Raw genomic sequence first — 23600 nt, 5'->3', positions numbered from 1 at the left:
GAGTGATGAAATAAGGAATATTGGAGGTTGTGTATGCACTGGACAGGTAGTATAATAACTTCTTCTTCTTCCTTCTAACATGCAACCTGGATCCTCCGCATGGACCACTCAGAACACAGAAAGGACAGATACTCTGCTCTGCTCTTGAGGCCTGAGCCACACTAGCTCCTGACTGCTGAGGAAAAAAAACTGCAGGAGAGCCTGTAGCCATGAAATATAGCATCTCTGGTGCATGCACAATCCAGTTGGCACGTAGGAGCTGTGACCGGATGGAGTGTGCTCATGTGCAAACTGATTTTTTTCCTGACCCCAGGCTGACCTCTCTGCTAAATTCCAAGTCCTTGATCCAAAACACACACCTACTAAAGCTTCCCATTGAAACAGCTGTCAGATTTTTTTAACACAGACAACACAACATATTTTTACCTTATCTAATTTCCCTGGAATTAAAAAAAAAATCACATTGAGGAACAGAAAATTTCAGTTCAAGCAGTTACAGATTGGCAAAGGTATAAGCAACTGAAAATTTGCTCCTGTAATGTCAAATGCTGTGCATCTTTAAGTATAGGCACCTTTTAGTTGCACTGCCTACCACCAAAAAGTTTGGAGGCTGCAAGAATTAGTTTGAATATCAAAATAAAAAAAACAAGAAATATTCTACTGAGTAAACTATTTGCCTTCCTTCTTTACCTGCCACAAAATTCCAGTTTGCCATGCTGCAGAAAATATACCAAAGCCTAGGTACAATGTATGCCTTAAATAACTAGGCTGTGTACTTGGGAGACTCACAGTGATGGGCCAGAGTCCTGTCCCCTACAGACTGCTTTGTGGCCTTTTCTGAAGCTTCAGGACTCTCGCCTCTGAATCTTCAATGAAAGTCATTGAAATGAGAGTGACAATGCATGAAATCCTTGTCTTGTTTGGTAACATGCATTAATTTACAGATAATCATAGTGTTTTTATTATACAACCTGTTTTTAAGGATGTTTCCACCCTGTCTGAATAAAATATACCAGTTCTAAGACTGAGTACAAGAAGCGGGGGAGGATATGCTACCAGGATCAGCAGGGCTGGAGGTTTCAAGAGAGTATCCCTGCTTAAGATACTTATGAGACCAGGGCCGGCCTGAGCCCTTTTGGCGCCCTGAGCCCGGGTGCGCGGCACTGCCCCCGGGGCGCACAGTGCATGTGCACACTGGCCACAGCAGCTGGCGCACAACTTGGGGCCTGCCCCCGGGGCGCACGATGCATGTGCTGCCCAGCCCGGCCTGGTCAGTGCTGCTGGCGCTCATGCCGGGCCATGCAGGGCCCCGCGGCCGTGGGGGAAAGGGCGCTGCTGGCCGGCGCCGTGGGGCCGGCACTGCAGGAGCCGGGCATGCGGCGCCTGATGGCAGCTGTAAGGGACACCACACACCCCTTACAGCTGCCATCAGGCGCCCCCCATCGGTTGGCGCCCCGGGCAGCTAGCCGGCTCACCCATGCCTCAGTCCAGCCACAGCAAAGATAAAAAGATTTGAGAGGGAAGGGGCAGTTCCTTCAGAGTCTGCTCCTACCACAGTTAATCAGGTTGCCCACCTGCCCCCCAATACAATTAATTTAGACCTCGTTGTGATGCCAGCTACACCCCCACCATTTCAATACTAGTTTACCTTTTCATCTCAGTACTGTTAATTTAGGCCTAGCCATAGCTCTCTGCTGGACTCTACTAAAATGGATACATTTTGTGTGTATATATATATATATCAGTGTCATCCACAGGAGTATACATATAGACATATAGCTAAATCCTGGCACCCAAACAGCTGGTGCAAAGCATCTCAAAGCCAAGTTTCCAATATAGGGGGTGAGTCTGAGGAGATGTTAGCTGCTGCCAGTTAATCCCAGGCTGTTGTAATAGACTCTAGAGAGCTGTAGCTAGATTGTGCAATTTAGAGCTGCCCAGAGATCTTAGCAGTCCCACTGCAGAGGATGTGCAAAAGTGGCTTAAAGTGTCCTTTGCACCCTCCACTCCTGAATGGCAGAAGGGTCAGACATGAAGGCTATGCTCTATTACAGTGGTTCTCAAACTTTTTGGCCCATGGCCTATCCTGCTCAATGCAAACCTGTATGCAGACCACCAGCCAATCACCCATGATGACAAAGTGGGTGGAAGAGGGGGTGGTGGTGCAGGGTCTGGGCAGGAAGTAGGGTGAAAGCAGACCCACCAATAAGTGGGGCAAAGTGGGCAATTGCCCTGAGGCTTGCCATTCAAAGGGGCCCTGAGCTCCTTCGAACTGCCAAAGGAAGGCCAGAGAGCCACTCTGCTTGGCTTTGAGGCTGGGGAGGGCCCCAGTACCATGGTCAAGGTGGCACTAAGGTGAGTGGTCCACCCCACCTTGCCCTGGGGCCCATGGTGGCTGTCTGCCCCACTGGATGCAGGAGCAGGCTGAGGGTGGGGAGTCTAGCCAGGAGAGAGGGTGCAGGAGCAAGGGAGTGGGCTCTCAGCAGGAAGGATGTGTGAAGGGCATGGGGGTGTGTAGTCTGGGCATGGGGAGGCGGGATGAGGGAATGCACTTACTGCCTCTCACTGCTCCCACCAGTCACAATTCTGGCCAATGGAAGCAACAGGGAAAGCCTCCAGGCAGCACATCCCCTGAACTGCTGTTCCCCTAGCTGGAGCGGGGGAAGGAACCCCAGTACATGAAGCCGCTTGCTCCGCCTGAGAACTCGATCTGGCCCGCAAGGCTTGGGATTTCCCCCCAGCTGCAGTGAGAAGCCAGCACTGGTCGGCGGACTAGTGGTGTGTGGATCACCCTTTGAGAACCACCGATCTATAGGGTGACCAGCTGTCCAGATTTTAGAGAGACAATCCTGATGTTTTGGGCTTTGCCTTAAGTAGGCACCTATTACCTCCTACCGCCTGTCCTGATTTTTCACACTTGCTGTCTGGTCATCTAATGATATATTATGTTCAGAGGTGAAGGTAACAAATTTCTTACAGGCACTGTCCTATTATAACCCATCCCCTTTGTGTGTGTGTGTAGGGGCGGCAGCTCAGGGCAGGGGGTGAGGAAGTTGCGATAAGATAAAACTCATAAAAATGTAAATAAGGGTGGAGTCTGGGAGGCTCAGGGCAGAAGATGGTGTGTAGGGGGTGCAGCAGTCGAGGTAAGGGGTTGGAGTGTGTGAGGGGTTCAGGAGTCAGGGCAGGAGGCTGGCATGGGGTGGGAGGACTGAGAAGTCCCAGTTGTTAACAGGTTATCCTTATCTTGCGGGTGGATTGGTCCCTGCCTTGCTGCTCCTTTTTGCTGTTCTGCCACAAGGAAGCTGTGGGTGGGAGCACTGCTGCAGGGAAATCTGCAATAGTGTGAGAGACACCCCCCCCCACAACACAGTTTCACAGGTGATTAACCAGTCCCACCCAGTCAGAGGCTCAGGGCTTCATGCATGGAGCTGACTGACCTGGCCAGGCTAATTAATCACCTGTGAAACTGTACTGCCATGCAGCTTAGAGGGAACACTGATGTGCAACCTGGAGTCTAGCAAGAGAGGGGCAGCAGGACAGGCACAGACACACCAGGAGCCCAGCGGGGAGGTTGTGGAATCTCCATCACTGGAGATATTTAAGAGCAGGTTAGACAGACACCTGTCAGGGACAATATAGACGGTGCTTGGTTCTGAAGTGAGAGCAGGGGCCTGGATTTGACAATCTCTTGAGGTCCCTTCCAGTTCTAGTATTCTCTGATTCTGATTCTATGCCCACCTCCCCTACTGCATGCCCCCAGCTGGACCCTTTCACTGGACCCTTTCCCACCTGCCTTCCTTACCTGGCTGCATGTGTAGAGGTGCCAACACCAGCCTGCAGCAAGAGCCCCAGGAGCCCAGCTGGGAAACTGCTACACACAGAAACCCCAACTGAGATTAGCCCCACTGTGTAAGATGATACATATGGACAACAGAAAACAGTAACTGCTCTGAAAGTCTTACAAGACAGACAGATACAGTGTGAGAAAAAGCAGGGGCTACTAAACTCAATTTACAGATGGGAAAACAAGGCACAGTGATTAAGTGACTTGCTAAGCTCACACAGAAAGTCTGTGGCAAAGCCAACTGTCAACTCACAGGGGCAGGGCCCAAGAGGGTTGTGGATTCACTTCAAGACAGAGTCGATTAGGGATAGCTGCTTTTATTAATCTCACTACATCACTACTATTACAGGCTTAATACTGCCAGATGGTTACACAGCTACTGCAAAGTAATACGCCAATAAGCATAGACAGAGCAATGCATAAAAGAGTAATAGGCACCTGGAAATGCTTACGCCCCTTTCAGTCTGCGGGGAGTCCCGTTCCGGTCACCTTGCACCTGGCTGCAGTGGACGTGGCTCCAGCTAGGGGGAGCCAGGGCACCCTTTGAGGTCTAGGTCCCTGGTGAGACTCAGTGGGCATGGGACTCCCTACACTAGTTATACTACGGTTGTTTACTGGATATGCACGTACCTGGCTCAACACCATTCTTATCACTCTTTTGAGCTGAGACCGAGGCCAAACTTTTTTAGCACTGAGTAGTTTCCCAGCTCAAGGGATGGGTTAAAGCTGATAAAACCCAGCTGCTGTTTGGACTTGCAGGGTCCCAGGCTATGTTAAGCTGGGTACAGCAGGGATGGAAACGTCCATCCCCAGCCTGCTAAGCTGCAGGACCCACATATGACTTTTATGTGACACCAACAAATGAAACCAGATCTTGAGTCATAGTCCATTGTCTTATCATATGACCATCCTTTTTTACCAACCGACAGAGTATTGTGTACTCAAGTATTTGAACTGTGTGGGCCATACCACATGTTGCAGGAAATCTGGAAGGCCTGATAATCAGAAGTCGATAGGCAATAGACCCATCAACAAGAACTTGTGCTGACAGTTCATTAGATAATAGGTTTTAATAATACAGATTCTGTTAATAGGGATAATTCTATACCTACATAATGCTATTAACTTTTCAGCATACAACTGTGTACTATATTCACAGATATATAAAGCAGGGGATTTAGCTACACATCTTCCATTAAAATTAAATAAAATATATGACTAACTGTAGAAGGTTATACAATGGAAGTTACAGGTTTTTGGGCATATCTGCTGAATGAACAAGTGAAAAGTTAAGACCCTGGTATTCGTCATAATGGAGGGTCCGAATAGGAGAGGTAGACCCCACAGTGAAAGGGTAGATGATATAGTAGATTGGTGCAGAGCTAGTCTACAGAAACTAAACCACTCCGCACTGGACAGGGAAAGATGGAAGAAAGTAGTAAGGGAGGCATTGGACACCAACAGGTGTTGAGCCCATGGTTGTTGATGATGATGACAACGATCCTTCACTACTGTAAAAAACCAACCATGTGCACTGTACAACAATCTTAAAATAATAAAGCTGAATTATAAACTAATAAAAGCAATGATATTTGAAACTGGTTGCCATGACATTCTTAATTTAGTTCTATTGTTCCCTTGTTTTGCAACACATCTACAGTAAAAGAGTAATCCATACTACAAATATGTTGCCTGAAAAATATTATAACTTTAAAAATTTCAATCCATTTTTGTGTTAAGGGATCATAACATTCCCCCAATCCAAAATTACAAAAAAGAAATCTTATTTAATTTAAAAAATAAATCTTTTCTGTCTTAAAACCTAGTACATTAAGTTATAAACCTCTAAAATTGAGTTTATAATGCAAGTGCTTTACTAGTGTTCTGCTCTGATTACAGCATTTCCCTTTGTATTCCTACTGGAAGAAGAGCCCTTCATTTATTTATGTAATGTTGCCTCTTCATGCAGATATATTCTAACTCTGTCCTGAGTCCATTACTGCTTAAACTCTTACGTTTTTCTTTTTGCAAAGCAGAGAAGGGATGAGTTTTTTTAGAGATTTCCATTTTATCTTGAAGGTGTTTACTCCCATACATTTGTTTTCCTCTGTATGACAGAGGCCCATTTGTGGTTCACTAGTCTGTGTCATCAGGTCTGACATACTTATTATGCATAGCACAATGTTGTCAATCTGTATTCAGAAAGTGGTCTGTAAGATGATATTGGAAAACTGAAAACTCATTGATCATTAATATTTTTGTATGATGTATGTACAGGGGTGTTATGAATATGTAGCCAGCTGATGCAATTTAGGGCTGCCCTGCAAATATATACTAGAATTATAATCTGAACGTGTGCTTGGCAAGCAATGCATAAGCACAGCTTGTCTTAGACAAAAGAATGTGTATTTTGTTTTTTCTGACCACTTGGGTCTTCAGAATAAACAATTAAAGTTCATTTACATATAAGGTAAACAAAGCTATCAAGATAACAAGTAGCAGAGAATGCAAAATGATGTCTACTTCCCAGGAGAACAGAAATGTTATCCTTCTATCTAAGGACTGAAGTCTCTGGGAATGACAGATTGGTAAGGGAACTACCTTGAGCAAGGACTGCTGGTGAAGTAAGGTCTTAGGTTTGAGAAAGTATATTTTTACTTTTGTTTGTAATCTTTTCAAACTTTATTCCTTCTATGTGGTATCACTTCACATATGTCCTTTTGTTAATTTATTTTATTTTTAACAAACACATCTTCTCTCTGTGAAGAGAAGAGTTTGTCCTGGGCAATGGTGGAGGCTTGACTCCAGGCCCCCTGGAAGGGGTGGGATCTCTAGTGGAAGGGGTGGGACGAGGGCAGCAGCTCTGTGCCTCCCCAGCCAGCACTGAAAGTTCCCATTTCCATACTAGTGACTCCTGTTAGCAGTGTATCATCTGTAAAACCTTTCAAGGATGAGGAGTTCAAGGAACACATACAGAAAATAGTTATGTGGGGTTAGAATTCACTTAACTAATGTCCTTTTCAAGTGTTAATTTATGGACTTCATAATTATAAAGCTTTATTTCATTACAAAAGTATCTATTTTTAAAATATCTATGTTATTGGCAAAATATCTATGGCATACTTGAGTTGCAAGGTTTGCATTTAACTTCTTAGACAAAGAAACCAAAAAAGGACACGAGGAGGAAACACCCTTTTAAATCCAGACAAAGGCAAATTACATGATCACAGCTGGGATTTGGCAGGGCCTAATTCAATTAAATATTAATAGCTACTACTTTGCTTCAGCAGCAGTAGAACATTTTTTTAAATGACCAAAATGCAGCAGGAAGATGAGGGGAACCTAAAGATTCCCCCACTAACATAGATTGTGAAACTTAAAAAACAACAAATAGACTAGTAGCACCTTAAAGACTAACAAAACATGTAGATGGTATCGAGGGCACAACCCACTTCTTCAGATGACTGGAGTGTTAGAAGTCCAGATCCAAGAATAAATAAGGGAGGGGGGAGGGGCTGAACAGGAAAAAGAAAAAAGGAGGGGGAAAGAAAAAAAAGACAGACAGTGAGTAGCTGGTTCAAATAGTTACATGAGGCTGATAAGAAAAATTAGCACCTCCATTGTTTGATTGGTTGGTTAAGTCATTAGGCTGTGGAAGGTAGCATGTATACTAGCCTATGTCCCTATTTATACCATTTGCATAAGAATTAAACTTGTAAATGAAGTTAAGTTGCAATCCTTCCTTGTGTATTTGGCTTGTGGAATTGGCCTGAAACAATACGGTGACTTGGAGAGCCATTAATGAGTGTCCAGGCAGATTAAAGTGTTCTCCAACATAATTTTGTGTATTGCCTTTTTGGATTTCTCACAGAGACTGTCCAGTTTGGCCAATATACATGGCAGGGGGGCATTGCTGGCATAGATCACATTAGTGGATGTGCAGTTAAATAAGCCTCTGTTTGGTGGCTGATGTGGTTGGGTCCAATGATGAAATCGCTAGTGTAGAAGTGTGGGCAGAGTTGGCACCGGGGCTGATTGCAGGGGTGGGTTCCTGGATGATTACTGGAAAGAGTATGTTTGAGGGGGTTGTCTGTAGGCAAGGACTGGCCTTTCCCCTAAGGCCTCAAAGTGAGGGGTCATTTTCCAGGATAGGTTGTAGATTGTTGAAAATAGATTGGAGGGGTTTAAGGTGTGGACTGTAGGTGATGACAAGTGGAATTCTGTTGTTTTCTCTTTCGGGCCTGTCTTGAAGTAGTTCGTGTCTAGGTACTCTTTCGGCTTTGTTGATCTGTTTTTTCCCCACTTCTCCAGGTGGGTATTTCAGTTTTATGAATGCTCTATATAGATCGTGTGGTTGTTTGTCTCTGTTTGTGGGATTGGAGCAAATCTAGTTGTATCTTAGGGCTTGACTTGGGAAATATGTCTGGGATGGAAGCTAGAGGCATAAAGGTAAGTGTAGCGGTCAGCAGGTTTCCGGTATAGGATGGTGGAAATTTGTCCCTCATTTAATTGTACTGTAGTGTCAAGGAAATGGATCTCTCGTGTAGACTGATCCAGGCTGAGGCTGATGGTGGGGTAGAAGTTATTGAAATCTCTGTGAAATTCTTCAAGTCTCTTTCCTGTGGGTCTATATGATGAACCATCTACTCACGGTCTCTTTTTTCTTTCCTTTCTCCTTTTTTCTCTTTTTCCTCTCCCTCTTCCCTCCTCCTTCCCTTATTTATTCTTGGATCTGGACTTCTAACACTGACTCCAGTCATCTGAAGAAGTGGGTTGCGTCCACAAAAGCTCATGATACCATCTACATGTTTTGTTAGTCTTTAAGGTGCTACTAGTCTATTTGTTGTTTAAGTTTTTCCTGTTACAGATTAACTCAGCTACCCCTCTGAAACTTTTGAACATAAATTGTAAAGCAGCCAATTTAGTGATCAGTTTATCATGTTGCTAATCCTTAACCTGTACAGAGCAGATCTATGTTTGTGGAGGGGAAGACAGCCCAAAAAATGCTAAGGCTGATTCTGTTTGACTCCAATTGTAGCAAATATGTCCAACATGTACCAAAAAGTCAATGTTACTTGTTAATTGAATATGGGAACCACAGGTTCTCTCTCCTCTCACAGAATTCAAAAGCACATACTTTTATCAGAAAAAGCATGTTTTGCAATTCTACCAGATAAAGAATTGAGTTATTGATGGCAGTGGTAGTACATGCACTGCCAAATAAGAAATGTGTAGACAAAGCCATGCAGCAGCAGGGTGGTTGGTGGAAGACAGCCAACTTAATTTTGTCTTAAATCTCACATGCAGATTCAGAAACAAGCATGGTGGAGAAAGGTAATTGGGGGGACAAGGGGAGTAGAACTCATGCATACAAATACGTAACTAGCTAACCCAACCACTGGATGCTATGCACCATCTCAGCACAAATTACTTCTGCTATAAGCACACGGGATTTGCGAGGTGTGAATCATTATCTTGCCTTAATAAAAGCCATATACAATGAACAAAGTCACTAGATTTAAAGTGGAAAATAATGGCTGTGCTCATGGGAGCTTGGTAGGGTAAACAGATGCACATGCTGGCCTACATACTGAGCTGCATCCAAGAAACATTTGGCACAGGTCAGAACTAGGTGTACAAAAGCGGCCTTTCACTAATCTTAGAGCTGTCTTGGCCCTATTCTATATAGTACACAATTTACAACTGCATGAAGGCTGATCTAGTTTAGATTAAGTGCCAATGAACCCAAGGACACAATTTTGGCAGTCAGGAACCACTATGGTATAAAAATGCATCAGCCGCCCCTTTTTCCCCAGGCTTGTCCAGAATTCTAGAGGACAGAAGAAGGATCCTGAGCAGAGAGAAAGAAGGGAACATGAGGGAGTGTTTCAAAACAGAATCAAATGTGGCAAAGAGTAGCCAGGGAAATGAAAATAAATAAGAAAGGACAAACGGGACTGATAAACCTAGAAAGAGCAAAACTGTAGAAAGAGGGAACAAAGTTATAGGGGCCCTCTGACATTCATCAGCATCTTCCCTCACCATCTCTTTGCTTTTTACTCTCTATTTCACAGAGATCGTATCCAAACTGATACTTCTGAGTAAGAAGAAGCAAGAGGAATGCTGTCCTTCTCTTAGGCCTCCTTCCTTCTCGGTACTGGAGTGCTCAGCTGTGTGAGGATGAACACTACAACATTCCCCATCCTGCTCACCTATTGCAAAAAATGCTGTCCCCGGAGTATCTCAGATGGACAAAAATCTTTTTAAAAAAAGCCAAGAGATTTCTTGTGCAAGTTTGGAGATTCAGACATAACTTAAATAATCTGTGCATGCCTGTCTGACTTGAACCACTGTGGCCAGACAGCCTGCCTCCATATCATCCATCTTATTTGCCTTCCTGAAGCATACAGGACAGAAAAGGAGCAATAATATCAGCATAGTCTATGCTGGCTCATCTGATCCTGAGAAGCTGAAACACAGATATGTGGATAGAGAGCAGCTAAGTCAATAAGCTGGCCTCGAGGCTGCGGCTGGCACCTATGTTGATTCGAACACACACAGTCCCAGGAAGAGGAATTTCCCACTGAGAAAACAATGTCCAGTACTTCAAAATTTAATCATCTCAATTCTCTCTTACAAGTGTAAATTAAGTTCACAACTTCCTTGTAAGAACTGGTCTCACAGCAGACAGACCAGCATCAATTGGCATGACAGATAAGAAAGAGAAATACGTGACCCCATGATTATAAAAGATGGGCCCAGCACACACTCACTTTGAGTGTCATTCTACCCTCTACCTGCTGGTCGGGTTAGGTGTTTGACCTCCCGAGGTTCTATGGGGACGCCCACCTCGTATTTTCGTCTTTCCTAGGAATTGAGGGACCGGCCCTGGCCTGACATGCTGGAGTCGAGAGGCACAGAAGGGGGTAAAAATGGTACCTGGATGTGGTCCTCTGTCTTAAGTGTACACATAGAAAGAGTAAGCTGTTACTTGGTACCATTATTTCTATTTTTCTATCTTTATCTTCTTTGTAACCATTTTTAAGATCTATATTTTGCTAATAGTTAAGAAATAGAGCAATAGCCATTGTAACCATATGATTTATAAGCTTCCTCAATAAACCTGTAACTGTTTAAGCTTTAACCTGACTCCTTCAGTTGCTGTAACAGAACCAAGCACAATTTAAAAGAACTTCAGCCGGTCATAAAGGGACAGATATAGGGAGAGCTTGGGCGTTTGGATTTGTGTCACACCCAGGTGGCAAAATTCAGTTGGAGCGCTTCTCAGTCTCCCCGAGGCTGCCCGCTGCGAAGGAATTATGAAATTCTAGCAGCTAAAATCTGAAGCGTAATAAGCTCTTCCTATAAACTCGGGGCGTCTGTTGGCCTGCTGGCCACCCTCTGCGATGGGACCCCGGTCCTAGCAGTAAAGACACGGACGTTAAACCTTTTCTCGGAAACATACACACACACACTGCCCTGACCGTCGGCTGACAACCACCAAAAGAAAGAGCATCATTCTCTTCCCCCTCCCCTTTCCCTTCTCCTATTTATTTCAATTTTTCATATCCCCTACTCATAACTCGTCATCTGAAGAAGTGGGCAGTGCCCACGAAAGCTCATGATACCATCTACATGTTTTGTTAGTCTATAAAGTGCTACCAGACCATTTCAAGCCTTTTGAGGTTTGCTCATTTCTGTGTTCTCACAATCAGAATTTTAGAATTGTATTTCATTGTCAGTACTTTACAATTATGCTGTGATTATATACACTTAAGGTACACAAACAACCTTAATTCTGCTCTCTAGTGAGGCCATATTATAACCATAAGATGATTAAGGCTTTCTACTGCTGTTGTTCCAAGATAGATAAAACTAATTTTTGAAGACACAATAGATTTGGAATGGGGATTTTTTTTGTGCCTTTCCATAACTTATTTGAATTTCTTTTAAATGTAATATTAACTCTTAATCTCCTGGGCTTATAATGATTGACTTGGGTTTAATTACAACATCCCTATAATATACTTATTCTTAAATTACTGATATTTACCCTCGGCCTTATCTGTATCTTAATATAACTTTTTGTTTAAGAATTTCCTTGGCTTTTTCATAGTTATTAAAATGTCATATATGTCTAATGATTTAAGGTATGTTGTATCAATCTTAAATGATGTAAACAGATTTTTACAAGCTAACTTGCTGGTACAAAAGAGCAGTTTAAAGAATGCAGAATGTACTGGTGAATTTGGTTCTTAATCTGAAATTCACTTATTGGTTTAATGGGTTGTGTAATAGAAATTGGCACTATATAAAGGCTTATGTCTCTGCACTTTAAGGGCTCCCCTTAACTATGCTCCCACCTCAACTTCCCGGGCAATGCTGCTTCAGTTCACAGCAATGCCGAGGCACTGTGACCCTGGATTTCCTCCAGCCACTGATGTCCAAATTAATGTGCAGTCACAGAATATTTAAAGTACAGTGCCATAAACCAAATAATCTACTGGTAAGAACTTCTGACAAATGTATGCAGTCTCCCTCATAACACTGGCTCATTACATTGAATGGGATAAATGAATGCAAATAAACTGTAGAAAAAGGCTGGTGATTGTAATTTCAAAGATTAAGACCAATGATCCTAATTACCTGAGCTACTGGTCTGATTCTATCTGTAGTTTATATACAGTAAAACTTGGATATATCAGGTAAAAACTTAGCTTGATTATAACTTACTGTAACTGGGTCCACCCATTTGTGGGCACCCCTCTGCGGCTGAGGGGCATCAGGTAAGTTATTTGCCTGGCTGTTTGGTACTTTGTAGCTCCCTGGGTCACGTCCCCCAGGTGTTGCTATATCTGGTCATCACAAGGTTCTGAGGCTAGGATCTCACTAGCCCTGTCCGTAGTGCTATCAGTTCTTGTATTCAGCTAGTGGCCAGTCTTTGGCCACTGGACCTGGGCCTCACCCAGGTCAAGAGTTCAACTTACACTCAGAGCTGTCCGTCGTGCTACTGTTCTCCCAGTCAGTACTGTATATAGAACTGCCTGAGTGGAGCTCCTGTGAGGAACTGCCAGGCCCTAGCCCAGCAGTTTCTTTTATACTGGTCTGCTGGGCCCTGATCGGGAGCCGTGGAGACAGCCATTTTATCCTGCCTGAAGGACCTCTCTTCTGCTCCTCTCACGGAGATGGGGTGAGGCAAGGCCTCCGGTCTCCTGGCCCACCCCATCACACTTACATTTTTCAACCTGTGCATAAGGTTTAAAAGAATTAAAATGCCACCGAAAGCTTAAAGAGTCTGTTTTAATCAGTTATTAAAATAATTTTAGATTAATGAGAGAGCAGCATGGGTACTACATTTCATAAAAATATACTTTTAAATAACTTTAACTTAACAACTAATTAATGGATTTGCTTGTAAACGCTCAGAAAATTCATTCTATGCATGAAGAGGAAGTGCTGTAAATTTAGGAAGAATATATTATTATATTTTTCATACATAACAGAGGTTTAATCTGTACTTTAAAGTGGAACTCAACTACGGAGCTTCAACTGGCACCTTTAGTATTATTATTATTGTTCATTATGTGAACAGCATCCAAAATTTTGTGAAGTGCCCTCACAAACCAAAAAATCAGGCATGATCTCTGTCCTGTCATACATACCCTCAGCTCACTGCATGGCACAGTACAAAGCCAAGTCTGCAGGCATTTTCCCCAACCTATGGATTTTACACTATATACCCCGTCTTGCTCTGATTGCAGTCTCAGAGGCAAGCAGCTTCTATTATGTAAACGAAAACCATTCAGGTGTAAAATCCACTGAGGGAGAGGAAGTAACAGTGGAAAAATGACATTGGTTGGCATTATGTTTTAGGCTGTGTTGCTCTGAAAGCTGCCTCCCAGTGCTGAAGTGGCTGAAGACAATGAATTACTGTTTTCACACTTTGAACCCAGATATTACTTGTTGGATGATATTCAGTTTGCGCAGTTAATTTACAGTGATTTCCCACACCAAGCCATTCTGTCACCAAATTCTTCCACAATTATAATATTAGAATAGAATCATAAGACTGGAAGGGACCTTCAGAAGTCGTCCAGTCCCCTGTACACATGGCAGCTGCAGGACTAAGCTAAGGCAATACACTTGATCTATTCTACAATGTGCAATCAGCAGCTCTGACATGAGGATTTTTTAAGCATGTGTTCTGGGTACACCAGCCCCCATGGTTTGCATATATTTATTTTAAGCTTTCTTGGGAAAAAAAAGGTAACTGGTAGAAGTTACATAGATCTTTAGATGGTTGCCCAACCATATTTAGCACTTCTGTACAATGTTAGCGCCTCAAAATCACTATACAAACATTAAACAAACTTAATCTAAAGCCTTTCTGATTTTGAATATCTAGGAGTTAATAAAACATCTGTTTCTTGCTGTGTTCTCCGCTCCCCCTAAACAAAAAGACTTCACTGAAAATAAACATCTTAAAAGCACCATTAAGGATTTTTCAAAGGAACAGTCCAACCGCTGCTGCTGCCGCTTGAGACCCGGTGCCTGTGGTCTGCTGGGGACCGTCCCCAGCAGACCACAGGCACCGGGACCCAAGCGGCAGCAGCGGGCGGGTTCCCGCGCTTCTGAGGCTTTGCCAGAGCAAAGCCTCAGAAGCGCGGGAACCCGCCCGCTGCTGCCGCTTGGGTCCCGGTGCCTGTGGTCTGCTGGGGACGGTTCCCAGCAGACCACAGGCACCGGGACTGAAGCCGCAGCCACAGGGGGGAGGGGTCCCGCGCCTCTGAGACTTTGCCAGAGCAAAGCCTCAGAGGCGCGGCACCCCGCTGCCGCTCTGCTCCCCGTGTCCCTGGTCTGCTGGGGGGGGGGGGCGCGGATAGTGTGCCCCCCCCCCCCAGCAGACCAGGCTTTTGTTTTGGACCCTGGAGCAGAGCAGCTGGGGCGCTGCGGATTGGTCCTGCAGCACCCGCTCTGGGCACTACTGGACCAACCCGGCAGCACCCCAGCTGCTCTGCCCCAGGTCCTGATTCAGCCGCTGCTGGTCAGGAGCGCTCCAGCAGAGATACATGAGCAAGGTCCCTCCTACACCTGGCTCCAGCTGCGCTCCCCGCCTGACCAGCAGGGCTATAGTCTTATTATCTTAATGGTTAATGCAGCCTAGCATTCATGTAGCTCCAAAAGCTACTGATTTCGAGACGGTTCCAAGTTCATAGCACCAAGTTATATGCTTTAAAGAGTGTGGAGCCACAAATGTAATTCTTGATGAAGAAATATCTAGCAGCACTCTGATGTTTAAAGAGTTCAAAAGGTATATTAAACATTGTAAGCAATTTGTAAATTAAAGGATTCCAAGTGCAGAGAAATTACATGTTATTAAGAGACATCTCAGAGAATTTCAAAAGCACCTGTTTGCTTGCAAATATTAAATTCTTAACTCCTGACAATGTTTTCAAGTGATAATGGAACTGCACTGTGCTGCCTGTTTGCTATGGAGTAAAACAATTTTAGTTTTTGAAAGTGGAAAAATGTACATCTGCTACTTGGATTTTCTAGTATTTAGTCTTTTTTGACAAATTTATTTTAGACTAGAAGACTTACCCAGTGGCCCTTAACTCAAGTAATTTTGTTTTAAATACAATGAAAATGTACATGTTCATTTAAATCATTGCTCTAGAGTGGGCCTGGGAATGACAGGTTTAGTATCTCTTATCACAGCAGCTTGAGGCTAGGTGAGAAGTGCTTCTTCATGGCCACTGCAGTTCCAGCAGGCCCAGCCTGGGGAGGGAGCATGTCCCCTAGATGGGGCAGGTACAGAGTCATCTGCCCCCTGCACTACCCAGCCAGAATGAGGAATGCAGCAAACAGTGCACTTTCCCCTCACTCCCTGATGAAGAAAACAGCCAGCAATGTTCCCATGTGGATGGGGGGGTGGGATGTGGTTTAGCCTTTTTTACCCTCCCTAAAGGGTGCTTGTTTGGGGCTAGAGCAATCCTGGATGGAGGGATACTCCCAGTAAGCTCCTCTTATCTGCCTTGTGATTCTTTCTCTTTTCTGTATGGTTTTAAGAAAAGCAATCCCATTCCAGGTATATTCCATTTTCCTGGCACAACCAAACCCTGACTTTGCTTACAGTTATGATAAGAGGAAGCTGCATACCAAATTTGGTGGTCCTGGCTCTGACCATTTAGGAGGAGTTCTTGAACAAATAGTCAGGCAGACAGACATAGACAGACCAACTCTCTCAAATATATAGTAGATGAATCATTTGTTCAAAAGAGATTTTTGTGGTAGGCATCTATGGAATGTGGCCAACATGATTTTTACAATCACTCTCTGGCAGAGAGGTGACAGAACAGCAGAGGCATCACCAAAGACCACTCATTTCCCTTTGGTCAATCAAAAAGAAACACCTGTGAGCCTGTATACTCCATAGCTGGAGGGCTAATATCAAGGGATGTGGAGTGCCAAAGAGAGTAACTTTAATAATGAATGAAACAGAGCTGTACAGGAGCTTCTTCTACAGAACCAGTCATTTTATGGGTGGCTGGTCAAATAGTTACAGAGGTGGAATTTCTTTATAAAAAAATGAAGAATTCTATTTTGAGAGAACATTAAAGGTACCATTCATCACTCAAAAGTTAGAAAATGCCAATGCATATGTAACCTTAAGTTTACCACCTATTGCATCTGTATTACAATGCAGTTTTTAGACCAGATTCAAAGCCTACTGAAGTCAACAGAAAGACTCTCAAAAGATTTGGATCAAGCCTTTTAAGTATAAAATCACATTATTTATCACACAATACAGTATTCATATTATTTATCACCTAATACAATAAATATCATCACTTCTTTTTTAAAACCTTACCAGGCATCTCTTGTAAGGCAAGCAGTGAATGAGAAAGAGCTCAGTGCATATCTAGTATACAGTATGTACCAAATGGGATCACTAACATGCTTAGAAAATTATGCAAATGCTTAATTTGATGAATCAGGGCCTATAAGCTTAGTCTTCCACATACTCATGCATATAAGTTACTCAAGAAGCTCAACAGGTCTAATAATATTAATAAAATGTTACTGAGTGTTTGCAGCATTGGGCCCAAAATTGCTAAAGTTTTTCATTTTTTAATTATATCCCTTGCAATGCATACAGTTTTGTTAGGAATCTCACAACCAAGGATCAAATGACAAATGTTTGATATGGAAACTACTTTTAATTACATGGTCTTCTCCCCACATTTACTAATCAGATGGGTAAAATTCTGGGCGCACGGAAGTCAATGCATATTTTTGCCAGTGAATTCAACAGTGGTAGGATTTTTCTCCCAATTTCTTTATTTATTGTTTTAACAGGAATCTCTGCTCAAAGCCAAACCTTATCATAACAGAAGATTACATAAACCTTCAACACACTGTGAGCAGTAAGTATGCAGGACGGATTGTGCTAGGCGGTGAACAGAAGCATTTCTGAAATGTTCAGGTACCTCTGGCAATGTGATAGTATTTCCAGAAACACTGATGAGCTAGCATTATAAGTGACTGAGTTCCTAAAGGAGCCCATTTCTGAAAAGGAGCAAGAGTTTAAATCTGTTGGCATTCTGGATTGTATTTGTAGGTACCAGGAATTGCTGCTAAACCAAAAATAAAATTAAAAATCCACAACAACTATTTTTTAGCTTTAAACTATCAAGATGAAAGTTTCAGTTCTCTTTCCAAACATTTTATATTTACATCTGGTTTCTTTTATAGCTCTGTGAGGTCGTTCAGGGCACTTACAACACCACTATAACAATACCTCAGGAGTATTTTGAGTGTTCAGCTTTGTAGTTTAAACCTGTTAAGTAATCAGAAGGCATCATTTTGACAGTTATTGGTCCCTGAACTAGTCATGTAAAGATATTACATAAAGATATTCCAAGAGGCAGCTAGGGTAAGATAACACATTCTACAGAGATAACCTAGGTAGAAATTTAAACCCCACAGATAAAATAAAACACAAGAAATATTATTTAAATAATAAAATTGCATATCTTTGATATTTGACCATCATCCAGCAATGAGATATATTAGATCTTGGACCTCTTTTGTTGGTGTACTTTAGGGCACAACACTGTAAAACTTTGCTAATTTAAAATGCTATTGGTAGGTATTTGCCTGTGATGAAATAAAAGGCACCATATTAGAGGTCATCAAAGTGGGGGTGCATCTAGGGAGCCTGGTGAGGCCTGATCTAGCCATCAGAGGGGTGGGGAAAGCATCACCAAGCTCCTCTCCATTTCCAGAGCTGCTCCTGTCTCGCCTCCAGCAATGTCTCTCGCTCCAAGCCCTGAGCCAGGTCCTGCCCCAACCTCAGCACAGCTCCATTCAGCTCCATGCCAGCCCCCAGCCTCAGATACTGGCTGCAGCTCCATTCCAGACCCAGGGCTGGAGGCAGGTCCAAGTGCAGAGCTTCATCTGGCTATGAGCCTGGCTGCTGCTCCTCTCACCCACCTTTCCCCCAGTCTTGGTCATGCTCTCATCCCCTGCCCCATTCCCGGCTGTGGCCTCCTTACCCATTAGCATTTGCCCCCTTGAGCCATGGCCCTGCTCCCAGTGCCAGGTTCAGGGGTGTGGAGCAGGTGTGGACAAGGATAAGTGGGGCCATGACCCTGCAAAGTTGGAGGACCAATGCACTATATTGATTTGAATTGCTTTGCTGTCTTATAACAAATACTAAACCCCTTTTTTGTAGATGTGCACAGTGGCAACTGCTGGGGAGGGGGACAAGGAGGGCACTGGCCACTTGACTACTCCCCCACAGGACTCCTCTCTGTATCCTGGTGTTTGGGAGGCATATGAGCCTTCTTGCCCCACCCATCGCCCCTGAATGTACAGGTTTGTGGATGGCTGCATATGCAGCCCACTATGGTAACTGTTCTGATGTTTTGCAACCCAGATATCCTGTCATGTTCATTCCTGTTTGCTTAATGCAGTAATGGCTGTGCTCTCACTCTCTCTATATCGCCGGCTGTGCCCATGCCGTAAGCAGGCCATTTGCTCATAGGGACGGAGCAGACGGGCAGAACAGAGACCTGAGGTAACACGTCTATAATCATAAAGATACCAGCTAACCAGACTTTCATGCTGTTGAAACACCACCCAACATTTCAAAAAAGATAAAAAGGAACTGGAAAAAAGTACAGAGATGGGTAACAAGAATTGTCAGGATTATGGTAGAGCTTCTATCTGAGAAGAGATTAAAAAAAATTGGAGCTGTGAATAAGGAAGTGTTATTTACCACTTCACATAACACAAGAACCAGAAGTCACAAATGAAATTAATAGGCAGCAGGTCTAAAGTACTTCTTTTATACAATGCACAGTCAAGCTGTGGAACTCGCTGCCAGATTATGTTGCAAAGAACCAAAAGTATAAGTGGGTTCAAAGAAAAATTAGATAATTTCATGGATGATAAATCTATCAGTGGTATTAGCCAAGATGGAAAGGACCACAACCCCGTGATCTGGGTGTCCCTAGACTTCTGACTGCAGAAGCTGAGACTGGATAAGGGGATGAAACACTCAATAATTGCCCTTTCTGTTCATTTCCTCTGAAGCAACTGGCAATAGTCACTACACCCCACAAATCCGCAGATATCCACACTCAGACCTGTGGATGAGGATACCCGTGGATATAAAGTGGGTATCTCAGGCTCATTTGTGGATGCAAATGTGGGTACAAATTTTGTATCTGCACAGGGCTCTACTGGTCACTACTGGAAGATGGACTGCAGTGCTAGTCCTATGTTATATGAGAATCCAGAATTTGTTCTTGAAAATTCAAGATTTTCTGAGGCCAACAGGAAACTGTTCATAGAGATTTGTCCTTTTTGCTCAGCATAGTATTCTTTATGTTCACTTAGCAAGAAAAAGTTATCAGAAATAGATTTCAACATGAAATTGAAAATTACAGCATGTCAAAATGCAAAAATAAATTCACTAGAAATTTCAACATTTAATTTCCATTGGTGCTGAAATTTAATTTTCAATCAAAATTCTGCAACTAACTTTATTGAAAATAATTAAATTTGGCAGTTCTGAGTCAAAAAGTGATATCATATTCAATATTAGCCAACAGAGTTATGTATTTGAAACTCTGATTCAGCTCTTGCTCTGCATAATGATTTGAATCCCTTTCCAAATTAGGGGAAAATAGCAGACAGTCCACTGGGTGAAAGAAAAATCTAGAATGCAAAAAAATATACACACTACTTGCTAGATATGCAAGTAGATTGACATCTAGTGTGAAAACAGAGAACTACAAATTCTACAGCAAATAAAGCAAGATGATTACAACATTAGTTTAAAATTATAGCCCTTTAAAACATAAAGAAGCATATTTCTTCATGTTTCAGCTCCATGTATTTTTAGAAATGGTTACAAGAAAGCTTAAATATTATGGCCAAGAAAATTCTTACATAAGTCCCCATGCAGCAGAGATGATTCAAAGCAGGAGTGGTAAGTTTGAAGAAATTTTGGTGGTGCCCAGAAGGGGTGCAAGTCCCTCCACTGCCCCTGAGAGGGATTTGGATGGGAGAGGGGTGCGGGCTGTGCGAGAAAGTTTGGATGCTGGGTGTAGGCTCTGGTCTGGGGCAGGGCAGAGGAGGAGGTGCAGGATTGGGGCTGGAGAGTGCAACACTTTCCTGGGGTAACCCCTGTGGCAGCAGCACCTAGGCAGAAGGGGCCAGGGGATCTCCATGTGCTTTTACCCATAGGGACTGACACCACAGCTCCCATTGGCTGCATTAGCACTTGGGGTGTGGACAGCAAGTGGAGACACACACGCCCAACCTAAGGGCTACAGGGCAAATGGGCAGGAAGCTGTTCTATCCCTACTGCACTGCCAGTTGTGGCAGTAATGGCACCTAAGCCCCAAACTTTAATGAAGCAGAGCCCCCAGGCCAGGAATATTCCTGGAGCCCAGGCATCATGGGCCCATATTACTCATTGCCCCTGATTCAGAGTCTTACATGCCACATGTTACTTAAGTCTGGCAAATGGCTATCCCATCTGGACACAAACCATTTAGTCTGATAAGCAGGATATGGAACAGATATTTAGGAAGTAGCTAGTGAAATATTAGAGATTTCATAACTATAAAAACTATAGAAATCAAATTTATTCCAGCTGCACAGAACTGTTCACATGCTCACAATTCCACCAAATTCATAACTATCCTAACTAATTAATACATTATCATCAAGTAGTCCTCTCAGAACTTTTACTAGATTTCTGCCATGTTATGCCTGATTCTGCCACATATCATTATGTTGTTCAACATATCTTCACATGTGCCACCACACTATTATGCTTACTGAATTAGTACTTTTTATGTAATAAAAATGTTTAAAAGAAACCTTTCACATCTGTTAAGACAAAATTCAAGATACTAGATTTAATAATTATGCAGTTGTAGATCAACTGTATTTGTGTGTGTGTGTGTCCTCCTTTTTTTTTTTTTTTTTTTTTTTTTTTAAAGAATCTGATATATTTTGCAGACTCTCTCTCTAAGGGCTTGTCTACACAACATAGAAGAGCAAAGCTGCTGCAGTCAATCTTCCGGGGTTTGATTTAGCGGGTCTAATGAAGACATGCTAATTAGAACTGAGAGGGCACTCTGTCAGCACCGGTAGTCCTGCTCCTCACAAGGAATAAGAGAAGTCAAAGGGAGAGTGTGCTCCTGTCGACCTCCCGTTGCATGCACAGTGCCAAAATTTTATTTAAGATACTTCGCCTCCAGCCTCATAATTAACATAGCTGGAGTTGTGTATCTTTGGGTACGTCTAAACTAAACTCCTCTGTCGGCAGAGGGATGTAAATTAGACTTATCGAAAGTGCAAATGAAGCCAGGATTTAAATATCCCGTGCTTCATTTGCATAAAGGTGGCCGCCGCTTTTTTTCAAAACAGGGTTTTTCGAAAAAAACCTGGCCGTTTAGACGAGGCATTTTCAACAGAAATGCCCCGTTTCAAAAGATCCTGTACTCTTTGTAACACTATGGGGGAGAACTCAAGTGTGTCAGACTTTGATTTTTCTTAATTAAGCCCACATGAGCACTTGGTCACTTGTCAATGCATATGATAAGAATCTTATGAATTTTCTTTACAACTGGTTGCAGTGGGGGCCAAAGCTCATATCTGGAAATCTCTAAATTTACTAGCACCTAGAAAACTCTCTAAGAATTTATTTAAAATATCAGATCTGCTTTTCTGAATTTTGATAAATTTTAATGTAATTTGTTAATAATTACAACTGCATATCTATGCTTCCCACAACTAGAGATTTACTTTTGCCAGCTTCTATACTCCTAAAACATGACAATGGTAATGGGCACTGAGTTGGTTGTTGTTGATATTCAAGGAAAACACAAAAAACATAAAAAGATGCAATGAGCATGACATTTAAATACAATAATTGTTTCTTACATTGGGAGCAAAGAATGAAAACAGACAATCAGAGGCATCCCTAGGGGATGGTGAATGTGGGCAACAGCTCTGGGTCTCATGCTCTGGTGGGGCTCATGGGCCAGTATGATTGGCCTGTGAATGGCCCCAGGAGTGATGGATAAATCCCAGAAGCCGTCACTTCCACCCCAGCCTCTACATCACCATAGAGACTGTTCTGTATATAATCCTGTTGCTTAACATTTTTAGCAACCCTGAGCCCCACCTACACTCCAAATCCCTCATCACCAGCCTCACCCACAGACCCAACCAGAGCCCTTGCCCCTCCCACACTCGGAACTCTTCATCCCCAGCCTAAAGCTTCCCTCCTGCGCATCAAACCTCTCATCTTTTATCCTACATCAGAGCCTCAGTCCTCCACCAGAGTCATCACTCCCTCCAATACCCCAACCTTCTGCCACCTTCCAAACCCAAACTCCTTCTTGGAGCCCACGCCCTACACCCCCTATTGCATGCCAATCCCCTACACTAGCCATGGTCCCCCTTCCAGATCCAACACCCATGCCCCAAACTCCTTATTTCTGTCCCCAGTGTGGAATCAGAAATTCCTGATCAGAGGGTTTTGAAAAAAAGGAGTATGCCTATGGGTATAAATCTCTGGGCTTAAAAAACAGCAGCAGTGGCTTTTTTTTCCCCTGAGAAAGTGGGAAGTGAAAAAGATCAATGTTTTTGGCTTAAACTGTAAAGCACATAAAAGATTATTTGTGATTAGTGCTGACTACTCTGATCTGAAGAATTACTAACCTTGATTTAAGGCCTAGTAATGAGGATTTGGCTGTTTTCCTCTATTTTCTGATTATGGATTAAAGAAAATGATATAAAGGGTAATAAGTTAATGACTCTCTGAGTTATTTTTAGCAATGTAGAGACAGCTTCATTATACTTATTTTCCCATTTTTATTGATAGCATCATACTACTTAAGTAACTAAATTTCAGATCTTATAATAGCTTCATATCTTTGACCATTTCTTAGCAACAACCTGGAAAAAAGAGCAAAATTCTATGAATAGTCTTTTTAAAAAGAAATTCAACAGTGTATTTTACACCTTTGTATCCAGGATGTATATATCTTAGAATGAATAGGGCTATTATCAACATTGTCAAAAAACCATCAAATGTCTGCCACATTTAAAAAACCTTGAATTTATGAGTCACCAGTAATTAGCAAAATAAACAGCAAATATAATCAGAAAACTGACAAAACCTTCCAGAAGTTTTACTCTTAAAACTTTCAGAGTCCTCAAG

At 42.8% G+C, this 23600-nt stretch overlaps 1 protein-coding gene across 4 annotated transcripts in view; it reads right to left on the bottom strand.

The window, feature by feature from the left end:
• Positions 1–23600, bottom strand: part of ACYP2 (acylphosphatase 2) — a 94254-nt gene that overhangs the window by 33737 nt on the left and 36917 nt on the right. The window lies entirely within an intron of this gene.

The sequence above is a fragment of the Pelodiscus sinensis genome, chromosome 3 (genome assembly GCF_049634645.1).
Source record: "Pelodiscus sinensis isolate JC-2024 chromosome 3, ASM4963464v1, whole genome shotgun sequence".
NCBI lineage: Eukaryota > Metazoa > Chordata > Testudines > Trionychidae > Pelodiscus > Pelodiscus sinensis.
This window is presented reverse-complemented; position numbering and strand designations above follow the sequence as displayed.